This window comes from Vulpes vulpes, chromosome 7 (assembly GCF_048418805.1).
Source record: "Vulpes vulpes isolate BD-2025 chromosome 7, VulVul3, whole genome shotgun sequence".
In the NCBI taxonomy this organism is placed as follows: Eukaryota; Metazoa; Chordata; class Mammalia; order Carnivora; family Canidae; genus Vulpes; species Vulpes vulpes.
The window spans coordinates 110932877-110946138 of record NC_132786.1 but is presented as its reverse complement, the minus strand read 5'-3'; positions in this window follow the sequence as shown (position 1 = coordinate 110946138).

Genomic DNA, 13262 nt, shown 5'->3' with positions numbered 1-13262 from the left:
AGGCACTGGTTGGCAGGAGTCTGTTCTTTGTGGGTTCTTGGATTGAGCTCTCTCAGATTTTCTATGTCTGGGGGCCACCCTTCATTCCCTGCCATGTACCCCTCACCCACATGGCCGTGGCTTCATCAGAAACAGCAAGCCCAGAAGGCAAGACAGAGAATGCTAGCAAAATGGAAATCACAATCTTTGCTAAGTTAATCACAGGCGTGACATCTCATCCCTTTTGCTGCTTTCTCTTTATTAAAGCAAGTTATATGGTCTGGCCCACATTTAAGGGGAGGAGGTTGTATAAAGGGAAGAATACTGGGAAGCTGCCCACCACACCCTGTGTTAACTTCCTGGAGACCCATGATTAGAGTTTTTCAAATGCTAACCAACCACTCCTTCTTAGGTAGCTTCAATTAGTAACTAGTCCAACTTGGGGTATAAAAAAAAAAGCTAGCATAAAAAAGTTATCACCTTGAAATACATATTGAAATATTTTGAGGTCGATTATAAAAAAATATAACAAGCACTGCCACCCTCTTTACCCACAAACCCTATTTTTATCAGATTTTTATTGAAAATCTTTTTTTTTTCCCTCAGTAAAAGTTCCCTATAATCTCTGACCTTTTTGTTCAGCGTTTCAGTTCTAGAGGCTTTGAACAGGATTTAATTTTGTCTGGAGGAAATGCAGAACAGGTTAAGGTGCAGGAATAAATAGCCCAAGCCGAAGAAAACTGGGATTTTTAAAGTACTATAAAAGATTTACATCAAAAAAAAAAAAAAAAAGGTTTACATCAACAACAAGGTGCAACACAAAGTTACCATATATTTATCAAGGTTACCAAAGTTGTATCTGGAAAAATACAGTTGTTAATGAGATCATTCTTTCCAAGAAGAAAGCAAAAATATGTTTGTCTATCTTATATAAAGAGGGAGAAAAAGAATAGTAGGGTTATTTCTGCTGAAAATAATCTTCTTTTTCTTGGGTATTGAAAAATACAAACTATATTTTGACAAGAAAGAAAATAGCCGTATTTGGGATGGTAACTTTTAATACCTAGCATAGAATTGATAACTTCTGTTGTATGATGTGGTTATTGCAATAAAATTCTCTTTCTGTAGACAAGCTTTCAAACAAACTTCTTACCAGTCTGTACTGAAAAGGGTGGTATTAAAGAAGATAATGAACTCCCACCCCTGCACCAGATTAGGTTTCTTGGAAACCTAGGATGTGTTGTTATCCATTGCTTTATTCAAATATTACTTGGATAGAAAATCGTTCTTGGGGTGCACAAACCACAGAAGGCTTTTGGATGCAACACAACCTCCAAAAATTAAATGATTCCAATCTTGCAAAGTTTCAATTGGACTCATGTCCTTATAAAAAGCCATTTTTCTTCAGTTTGGTAATTGCAAGGGCAAATCAACAGTGGGCAGAGCACAAACTTTTAAGTGGTGTCATTAGACAGCCAAACCTATAAAATATCACATTATTTAGGCAACGTATAGCTCAGTCAGTGTTACTGGTAAAATATTTTAGTCTAGCAACAATAACAAACTTGTAAAGTGGCTCAAATGAAAAGCAAAAGAAATCATTCCCATCAGCTTTTGGAAGGAGAACAGTACTGCCACATAACCAGCAATAAGATGAAGATTTCTGTTGTTTTGGATATAATTGATAGTGTCTTGATTCATGTCAGTCTATCACATAAAAATACAACATTTTCTTCTGATAACCTCTTGAAGTCAAGGCATTCTCAGGGCTTGAGGTTTGTTCTGATGAGAAACAATAAGATCTTTATGTGGCTATTCATTTTGCGCTATAAATAACTAGAATCCCAGATAAGAAAATTATATTTACAGCCTAACTTTATTATTTTAAAATTGTTGTTTTCCTCCTTAAACAAGTCAGCTGACTCTGGATTGCTGGAAATCCCTGCACATTTTATCATGCCTGGGTCAGCAGTATATTCTTGGCTTCAGAAACATTGATGTTGAAAATTGAACATCTGGTCTTCCCTTTCTATTACCTCCCCACCCCACTCCTCACTATTTCTCCCCCAAATAATCAGCATTCCCTCCTTTGCTTCTCTGGCTTGAATAGCATTTAAAACTTGAATTTGGTATGTATTATATTTATCTGTTTCCGGAGCCAATTGAACACTATTTCCAGTTCTGAAAATCTCTTAGCAGTGCCATTTCCTATTACTCCTTTTTATAAACCCCTGAAAAGCAAGGGCAAAGGTTATTCTGATGGGTTGGATCAACTGGTCACTAGTATAAGGAATTGCCTTGCCCAATGTCCTTGCCCAATGTCAGAATCCTTCTTCTTTCTTCCTGCCTATCATGGGTATTCTTTAAGTAGACCTAATGAAATTTCTCCCACAATGATGTTCTAGCCCTGATGTCCTTGTAACCCCAGAATTGAATGCGAAATACAATGTGCGTATTATATGGTATATTATATTATATATACATATATATATTCCCTTTTTCTTGCCTTTAGTCAGTTTCTCAAAATGAACTATAAACTTAAGATTTTAAAAAACACATTTCTAAACCAAGAAGATCAGTCACTTACTTTAAGGAAGTATCCAAATGCCTTCCTTGGACTACTGCTGGTTTCCATTGGGTGTGAGGGATACTGCTCAGTAGAGACTTGCTAGGTAAAACATACACAGCAGGCACACGGAGTGATCCCACAGTGTTCCCAATACATCTGAGACATGCAGCACTTACCAGAGTACAGAACATAACCATGATGCCCTGAATTCCATTTGGATCCCCCACATTCTATTCTTTTTAAAAACAGATCATATACTTGCAAATAACATATCAGATAAAGGGCTAGTTTCCAAGATCTATAAAGAACTTACTAAACTCAACAGCAAAGAAACAAACGATCCAATCCGGAAATGGGCAAAAGACATGAATAGAAATTTCTCCAAAGAAGACATGCACATGGCCAACAAGCATATGAGAAAATGCTCCGCATCACTGGCCATCAGGGAAATACAAATCAAAACCACAATGAGATACCACCGCACACCAGTAAGAATGGTGAAAATTAACAAGACAGGAAACAACAAATGTTGGAGAGGATGTGGAGAAAGGGGAACCCTCTTACACTGTTGGTGAGAATGTGAACTGGTGCAGCTGCTCTGGAAAACTGTGTGGAGGTTCCTCAAAGAGTTAAAAATAGAACTGCCCTAAGACCCAGCAATTGCACTGCTGGGGATTTACACCAAAGATACAGATGCAGTGAAACGCCGGGACACCTGCACCCCGATGTTTATAGCAGCAATGTCCACAATAGCCAAACTGTGGAAGGCACCTCGGTGTCCATTGAGAGATGAATGGATGAAGAAGATGTGGTCTCTGTATACAGTGGAATATTCCTCAGACATTAGAAAGGACAAATACCCACCATTTGCTTTGACGTGGATAGAACTGGAGGGTATTATGCTGAGTGAAATGAGTCAATCGGAGAAGGACAAACATTATATGGTCTCGTTCATATGGAGAATATAAAAAATAGTGAAAGGGATTAAAGGGGAAAGGAGAGAAAATGAGTGGGAAATATCAGAGTGGGAGACAGACCATGAGAGACTCCTAACTCTGGGAAACGAACAAGGGGTGGTGGAAGGGGAGGTGTGTGGGGGGATGGGGTGACTGGGTGACGGGCACTGAGGGGAACACTTGACAGGATGAGCACTGGGTATTATACTATATGTTGGCAAATTGAACTCCAATAAAAAATACAAAAAAAAATAAGAAAATAAAAACAGATCATTCTTTTCTTTATTATAAAGTAAGATTCTTTGATAATTCTTGCCTGTCCCATTGAAGACATCTTTGAAGAGCAAGACTTAAGTTGTACAATTTTGCCTGACTCTCTCGCAATATATTTTGTTGGGCTGTTGAAAAATATCACTGCTTTCTGAGATCTTCATAGTAAATGGTTACTAAATGTTTAAAGAAGTATACTTTTCAGTGGACTTTCCTAAAGTCACTGAGATGTGAATAGAATCCAGAAGACTTTGTTTCTGTTGTTCCAATTCAAAATAGGCTGAGAATGGAAATGATGACTTTTTAAGTGGAACTGAGCTTCAACTTTTAAGAGATGCTGTAGATTTTTGAGGGAAGGAGGACACGTGTCTGGGACCCAGCATTCCCATGTGGTTTCCAGCTTCTAAAATTTATCTCATATGTCTTAAGTGTTTGGTATAAATTTTATGAGACTTCACATTTCCATCCAATGTGTTAAATCTTAGATTAAGACCAAACTTGCACACCTTTTCTTACTTATGAGCAATTAAATGATATGATAACAAAAAAAGTGACTTTATTTACAGCACTGATGAAAAAGATTGGCAATGTGGGTAACTCTTACTTTAAAAATGTAATTCCTTTTTTAACTAATTTTTAAACTAACCTTTGAAACTAACTGACTTTTTTCAAGGCAAGGTCCTTGGAACCACTTGGTGAGTATATATTGAATATTTTACTTTTTCCTGTGATACAGCACGAAGTTCATCCAAATAGAACCATGCCTCCACCACATAAATCATTCAGAAGATCTGGTAACTTTCCATGTGATTCAGTTAAATCCTTTAAATCCCACAGGAGAATTTACTTGCTTTTGGCATATTTCACCATATTAGGAGGAAAACCAGTCTCCAAGGACATGGTGGTTAATGAGAATGGGCCAAAAGCAGATGTCCTAAACTCAGTTTCCTTAGCTTAGGCATTTTCAGATGGTGTTTCTCTTGGTCAAGAGTCCCTAAATGAGTTTCCTTTCTGGGTCCGCAGTACCCCTTAGGCTCCTCACAATGCCTTTAAAAGGGTAGAGTCCTTCCTCTCATAATTAAAAATGACAACTGCAGAGGGGAGTTAACATGTTGAACTAAATTCACTGGCACTGAGCTGAAAATCCAACTGTCCCGGAGTATCAGAACTGAGGGGCTTGAGGGCAGCAGAAAGAGATGAAGTCCAACAAGAAAGAGAAGTGAGTAGGACTCTTTCTGGGAAGTTGAGAGGCTTTGGGAGGCTAATCAAGTCTCCCTACCTCTCACTTTTGCCTAGTCCCCATCTATCAGTGCACACATTCTCTGAGCTGAGATGGAAAGCCCCCTGCTTGTCCCCATCTATTTGTGCACACATTCTCTGAGCTGAGATGGAAAGCCACCTTCTGGTGGTGGCTGGTATTTTATGGATAGTGGAAACTAAATTGAATTTTAAGCCCTTTCCCATCCTCTATTTCTTTAGTTTCATTATGTAAACATGAATCCACAATGCCCAGGAGAGAGGTGTCATGGGCTCTGAGAAGACACACACATTTTGTGAAGGAATGAGACCATTCCTTCACATCACTGGAAGTGGAACAGAGGAGGCAAATCCATTTTATTTTATTTTTTATTTTTTAAAGATTTTATTTATTTATTCATGAGAGACAGAGGGAGAGGGAGAGAGAGAGAGAGACAGAGGCAGAGACACAGGCAGAGGGAGAAGCAGGCTCCACGCAGGGAGCCTGACATGGGACTCGATCCTGGGTCTCCAGGATCACATTCTGGACTGAAGGCAGCGCTGAACCGCTGAGCCACCTGGGCTGCCCTATTTATTTTTTAAAGACTTTATTTATTTGAGAGAGAGAGTATGAGCAGGGGTGAGAGGCAGAGGGAGAGGGACAAGCAGGCTCCCCCCTGAGCAGAGAGAGCCCTACATGAGGCTCAATCCCAGGAGTCTGGGATCATGACCCGAACCAACTGCTTACAGACAGAGTCACCCAGGCACTCCCTCAGCAAATCCATTTTAAATTGTATTGATGCCACAATTAAAAGAAATATCTCCTCTGAAAGACTTTACATATGCAAATCCATAAATGACTAAATGATAGAAATATTTTCAGTTTCATGTAAGGTAAGTTTCTAAAATCTCATTGGAACTCTTCTGCTGAAGTTCATGGCAAAGCCTAGTCTCTCCCATGATCAGATTGATCATGGGTCATCTCTACTCCAGGTGAGTTTGAAGCATCTATTTCCAGACTAGAGGAGGGAGGACATAGGATAAAGAAAGAAATGAAATGTGTTCAGAATGTGGTCGCTCACTCTGCCTTCATTAGTGATCTTAGTAGTTCCTGATAAGCTCTCCCACATTTTTTTGTGCCAATTCTTGACATAGAAAATTTCCCTCCCCCAAAAAAAGAAGAAAAAAAAAAGAAAAAGAAAATTTCCCAGAGCAGAGCTACACAATTTATCAAATTTCTACATATATACTTGCTTTTTATTTTTTTAAGGATTTTATTTATTTATTCGCAACAGGGAGAGAGAGAGAGAGAGAGAGAGAGAGAGAGAGAGAGGCAGAGACACAGGCAGAGGGAGAAGCAGGCTCCATTCAGGGACCCTGATGCGGGACTCAATCCCAGGTCTCCAGGATCACACCCCGGGCTGAAAGTGGTGCTAAACCGCTGAGCCACTGGGGCTGCCCCATATATACTTGCTTTAAAATTCAGTAGATCGGGGGACTTGGATGGCTCAGTCAATTAAGTGGCTGCCTCCAGCTCAGGTCATGATCTCAGGATTCTGGGATTGAGCCCCTTGTCTCTGCTCACTGGGGAGCCTGCTGCTTCTTCTCCCTCTGCCACTCCCTCTGCTTGTGCTCTCTCTCTCAAATAAAAATATATAGAATAAATAAATAAATAAAACTCAACAGACCAGCTATCAGAAAGAAGGAAGAAAAAGCACTACATTCATTCTAATCTGAAAGGAGCATGATATGGATCACTGAGGGGTTCCCTGACCCTTCTAAGACTCACTTGGGACTCTTTCTTTCTTTCTTTCTTTCTTTCTTTCTTTCTTTCTTTCTTTCTTTCTTTCTTTCCTTCTTTTTAAATTTCATCCATTTATTCATGAGAGACACACAGAGAGAGAGAGAGAGAGAGAGGCAGAGACATAAGCAGAGGGAGAAGCAGGCTCCATGCAGGGAGCCCAACGTGGGACTTGATCCTGGGATTCCAGGATCACGCCCTGAGCCAAAGGTAGGCGCTAAACTGCTGAGCCACCCAGGTGTCCCGGGACTCATTTTTTCTTAAATCAAAAAACAGACTTTAATCTTAATGTCTGTATGCAAAGTATTAAGTTAGATACAAGGTGCTTTTTTGTTGAGGAGGAAAGGATAAAGCAGAGGTATGGGAGGAGATACCAAGGCATATCAAATGATGTACAGTCAACTTTTCAACTGAGTATAGGTCAATGAAATATTCCAAGCCTGAGGTTGTAGCCTGAGCCCATGGCTCCAAACCTGGACAGAATGGCTCCTTCCAAAGTCAGCATTTAAACTAGCCACCCCCACCACAAACCCAACCCCAGATGTTGCAAGAACTGGATTAATCTAAGATCTTTCTAGCCTCCCACTGAGCATACATATTTAAATTCTGGGACTCCAAGCCAAAATTTCCCAGTGGACCACCTTATCCTTCATTAATTGAAAAAAATAAACAGTTCTGTAGTAATGGAGAAGGGCCCTTTTCAGAGAAATGTCTTTGATGCTAAGGCCGCTGTAAGGATATATATCCCCATGCTTCTTGTGAATTTTAACACCAAACTCAAGGACCCCACAATAGAAATGGGCAACCAATAGTCAAGAACAGAAGTGTTTCCTATAAAGGCAATGGATGCGTAATTATAATCACTCTGACTCCAGTTTAGGGGAACCAAATCAAGGGGTCAAGGGGTGGCTAGGGCACTGGGGAGTCACAGCTCGTGCACTGAACCCAAAAGACAGAGCTCAACACAGTGATGGTGTGACTGCCACACACACAACAGGCTGCTGCTTCTCCTTTCTTGAGGTGGTGACAGCCTATGACATTTTAGCTACGATGCTTACCCTACAGAAGGAGCCCATGGTATGTTATTGACAACCTACTATTTTTCAATTTGTTTTATATATTGCCATCACGAGTGGGAGGAAATGAGAGCTTATCAATATTTCCTTTACGTTCACCTTGGTGGGGGAGGGAAGAAGCTAGCATGGTCTTATATGTACCTGTTTTCAGTTGACTTGTTTTAAATAAGCATGACACCTAGCTGAATGTTACTTTCTCCTCTGGGCAGAATTCTTTCCAAGAAGGTGAAGAGCACATATCCTCAAGGTAAAAAGAACCACCCTTGTGTGTGGCAAAATAAGAAATGTAGTTATATAGAATTGACACCTAGAGGGACCAACTCACCACCTGCCCACACCAAAAAACCAAAAACACATACTCATGCCTCCTGGTTGAAAGCATGCGTACTCAAGTTAGATGGACTTGGGTTCAAATCCCAAGTAGGTGCAAACCTTCTGCTATGTAGGTGAGTAATTGTCTTCAGGCAGATCCTTCCAGAATTAGACCCAAATTCAAGTGATTTATTATCAATAAAGAACTCCCAGGAAAAAATGGCAAAAGCTTGATAAGCAGACTAAGGAAAAAGAAGCAGCTAAGCAAAGGTCTATCTAATTTTACTTAAAGACCAGCCTCAGTCTGATCTCTGCAAAGGTCTGAAGGGGGTAAATTACACCCAGAGTTTGTCTAGAAGCAAAGGAAGCTAGGCTTTTGTACTTGAGCATTGGTCACAAGCTAGGGGGCACTTGGGCACAGGTCAGGTGGCTATGGTAGCCCAAGGGCAATCCTCTGAAGAATTTTGCAGCTATAAGCCCTTAGCAGCAAGACACATCAAACAGAAGGGTGGATGCCCAGCACCAGGGGAAATGACTGGAGAAGATTGGGTGGGGGTACCAAGAGTGTCTACTACTGGGACTGGGCAAATTTCTTAACTTCTCTGAGCTTATTTTCTTTCATGTAAAATGGGGGAAGAAGTAACTAAACTAAGAGAATTGTCATGACCATGAAATGGAGACGCAAAATGCACAGAACCTGATATGGAATAAGTGTTCAATTAAATATTACCCAATCTCTCACCGGCTATCAACTCCCCAAGAAAAGGGGAGCATCTCCTTCATTATTACTGTCTCCCTACTCACTAGAAAAGTGCTTCGTACATAGGAGGCACTCAATGAATATTTGTGCAGCTTTAAGGTAAGAACAACATCATAGGGATGCAGAAGACTTTGCCAAAGATAGAAAACTAAATTCAGGTGGGATTGGACAGTAAGCTCAAGACAATTCAAAAACCCTATTTTGACAACAGAAAAAAAGCAGAATTCTCATGTGGGAAAGGATAAGTACATGATAGGGATAATTGGGGCTTACTAAAAAAGACTTTTACTGACAAAAGTCAAAATAATTTTTTTTCCCTGTTTTGGGATGGGCCCAGAGTAGAGAGGGTCTTCTGAGTTGCCTTCAGTGCATTGCACTCACAAGTCTTAAATCATTGTTCTTTTTGGAAACTAAAAAAGGCTTGCCTATTTTAGCAATTCTCAAGATTTTTGGTTCCAGGACTTCTTTTTATTTGTGAGACACACACACACACACACACACACACACACACACACACACACACACACAGAGGCAGAGACACAGGCAGAGGGAGAAGCAGGCTCCATGCAGGGAGCCCAATGTGGACTCGATCCCGGGACTCCAGGATCACGCCCTGAGCTCAACCACTGAGCCACCCAGGTGTCCCAAGTTCTAGGACTTCTTTACATTCTTAACACTTAGTGAGGACCCCAAAGAGCTATAGTTTATATAGGCTGTAGCCAGCAATATTTATCATATTAGAAACTGACACTGAGAAAATGTTTAATTCTTACTTACCTAATTTTAAAATAATAAAAGTTACAAGTTAGCATAAGTAATATATTTTTATGAAAACAACGATATTTTCTAAAACCAAAAAAAGATAGAAGTGGCATTGTTTTACATATTTGCAAATTTAATATCTGGTTCAATAAAGATAGCTAGATTCTCTCTCCTTCTCTATTTAGTGCATTGTGACATGTTGTTTCATTTGAACATTTTAAGACTTCATCTTCAAGACCCTGACTGACCTCTTTCATAGGTCCACATTTCCAACCATCGATGACTCCTTCTAGAGCAATAGATAGCCAGCAAGTCAATCTCATCCAGAAAGATTTTCTGTTGTTTGTCCTCTGTGTCCAGGACCAAGTGGTTATGCAAGAGAATTTTATCACCTAGCCCTGCCTGCAATCCAACAACACCAACATTTGGAGAAGAGAAAGAACAATTACCAGACAGTCTGCAACCAGCCGGAACATTATTGTGTGGGCCAGGGTGCTCGGCTGAGCATCTGTTCCATGGGATATTAATAGCCATGGCATGAGAATAAGTTAGGGAAGCACGGGGTTAAACCAAAGCCAACAGGTGTCTCTATTGCAGGGCTTTTCAAATTGAGAAGAAAGCACACTGGGTTTCCCAAATTTGTTTAAGAATGAGACCCTTTTTCACTGAACAACTATCAATTCAGTTTAAAGAACACATTTTGTGGGCAGCCCAGGTGGCTCAGCGGTTTAGCACCGCCTTCAGCCCAGGGCCTGATCCTGGAGACCAGGGATTGAGTCCCATGTCGGGCTCCCTGCATGTGTCTGTCTCCCTCTGCCTGTGTCTGTCCCTCTACCTGTGTCTTCTCCCTCTGCCTGTGTCTGTCCCTGCCTCTGCCTCTGTCCCTCTGCCTGTGTTTGTCCCTGCCTCTCTCTCTGTGTGTGTCTCTCATGAATAAATAAATAAATAAAATCTTAAAAAAAAAACACTTTTTGGAACACTAACATAAACTCTAATGGCAGAGATGGGGTGTGTGGGTCCTAAAAGCTGTTAGCCCCATTGAAAAGCCACAGATTTGAATTAACTTCTAGCAAGGGTTAAGATATTTCTGTACTTTTAGGGTTCCTTCTCCAAAATTCCAAAAATTCATTAGCCTAGAGTCTATTTGCAAGGTTTGGGTTATTAACATCATAGACTGAGCCAGAGATGAAGTCTAAAGCTAGAGAATACCAGAGGGAAGTTCTTTCCTATGCCTAGGTGTCTTCTCCCAGATACCTGCATGGCTGGTCAAGCTCCCTCAAGTCTGCTCAAATGCCATCTCCTTATCAGATCCCCCTCTTACCACCCTATTTAAATGACAGCCCCATTTCTCAGCACCTCCTATGCCCCATTCTCCTTTTCCCCCCATATCATATCTCCACATTAACATACTGTATAATTACCTCATTTGTTTTATGACAGTCTCATTACCACAACGTAGGCTCCATGAGGGCAGACATTTTTGTCCCTTCTGTTCACCTAGAACATCTCTAGATTTGGTATTCTAAATCTGGCACATTGTCTGGAACAATGCTTAGTGCAAAGTAGCTGCTCCATAAATATTTGTTGAATGACTGGATCAAGAAAGACAGGATGTTAGGTTTTCACTTGAGGTTGTAGAGTGTATTTTATATTGTTTAGTCTTGCTCCTCTATCCTCAACCTCTAGATCCCAGGATGCTAGATTCCATTTTGATCCTTTTGATTCCATTTTGATCCTTCACCTCAAGCCTTAGAGAATCACTTTGGTGTCTGGTATCCGCGAGGTGAACAGCAATAGCAGGAGCCTCTGTGTTACCAAAGCCCTCACTCTTAGTGACATCACACAACCCCTCACAAAGTTGCCAGCTTGCAAAAGTATTAAGGAGGATAGAGGAAATATTTCTATTTCCATACAAATAAAAATGACCAGTTATTAATGCAGAGATGCTGCTCTGGGAAACAGCCATTGACCATCAAGAGAAGGTGAAACAGTTTACTCAATAGCCCCCTAGTACTGCATATTTATCAGTATTTGTTAATTTTTCTCTATTGTAAACAACTTTTTAATGAACATTTTAGGATATAACTCTTTCATATTTAGTTTATGTCTTTATGGAGCATATTTAAAAACATATGTACTGAATCCCACTGTAAATTTTATCCTGTGATTATTTTCATTAAGTCTAATTTCCTGTGTTTAATTACTCAGATCTAAATTTTGAAAGATGCTTTATTCTTCCATCAATTTTAATGTTACCATGTACAGCTCAACCAGGAACATTTTATTTTATATTGAATATTTCCACAAGTTCTTTTTTTTTTTTTTTTTGGTGACCTTTTGTAGTTTTCAATACTATCAACAAGAGGTGACTTTTCAGACAGGTAATCATGTAACACTTTATATTTTATATACTTTCTTTAGTAATATATATTATGAATTGAATAACAGTATGATAATTTGCATTTATTTCTAGGGTAAACTATAATAAAAGTGTAAGTAATTCTCAGATATGGTAAGGTTGCTCTATGGTGAAAATGCATTCATTGTTTCCAAAAGTCTTCTTTCAACTTTGATGAATTTCAATAGGCTCTCTGGTATAATCAGCACATTCTTGGGTCAAAATGGTAGGGATAAAAACAATGGGGGCAAAATGTCCTACTTTGGATCAGCAAAGGCCAAATGGAAGATGTTTAATTTCAGTTAGTCATTGAAGGATAATTAAGATTTGCTGCCAGAAGGAAGGAATACAGATGGCCTTTTGCAGCTGCTCTGCTCCATATTTTTCACTGCACCATTTGAACAGGTGGATGGTATGATCTCACTCTTCTAGCCTATTTTGACTCATGTTTATGAATTTCTTATCCAAATTTTGCTAGCACTGATTAATCATCTTCTCATGAAATCTTTCTCAGAAGCAAAGCATTCTCTGGATCAAATACCATTAAATCACTTTCCTTCACTGATCAAATTCTGTACTACACATTTATACCTTTTTCTTTTTTTTTTTTTTACATTTATACCTTTTTCAATATTTTTCCCATTTTCATCTTTGTCCTCCTGAATGTATCAGATTATATTCCTCATAAATTTTAAGATTTTTGGGGCACCAAAGGGGCTCAGTGGTTGAGTATCTGCCTTTGGCTCAGGTCGTGATCCTGGTGTCCTTGGATCGAGTCCTGCATCCGGCTCCCTGTAGGGAGCCTGCTTCTCCCCCTGCCTATGTCTCTGCCTCTCTGTCTCTCATGAAAGAATAAATGAAAAATATTTTTTAAAAAAGATTTTGTGCAACACATTTTTAACTGAGATATTATTTTTATGCTGGGCAATGTTCTAGATGATGGGAATACCTAGTAAATCAAACAGATATTAATTCCTGCATTCACGGAACTTCATACTGAATCATTAATCAGGGCTGTAAAGTTGTCTAGAAATAATTTCAGAGTAATCATCTCTGGTTTTGTGAGTGTTCTTTTTGAAGCCACGATTTCTAACAAGTTCAGTGGTTCTGGGTCCAATTTTGAGTTTTAATTTATTTTTTAAG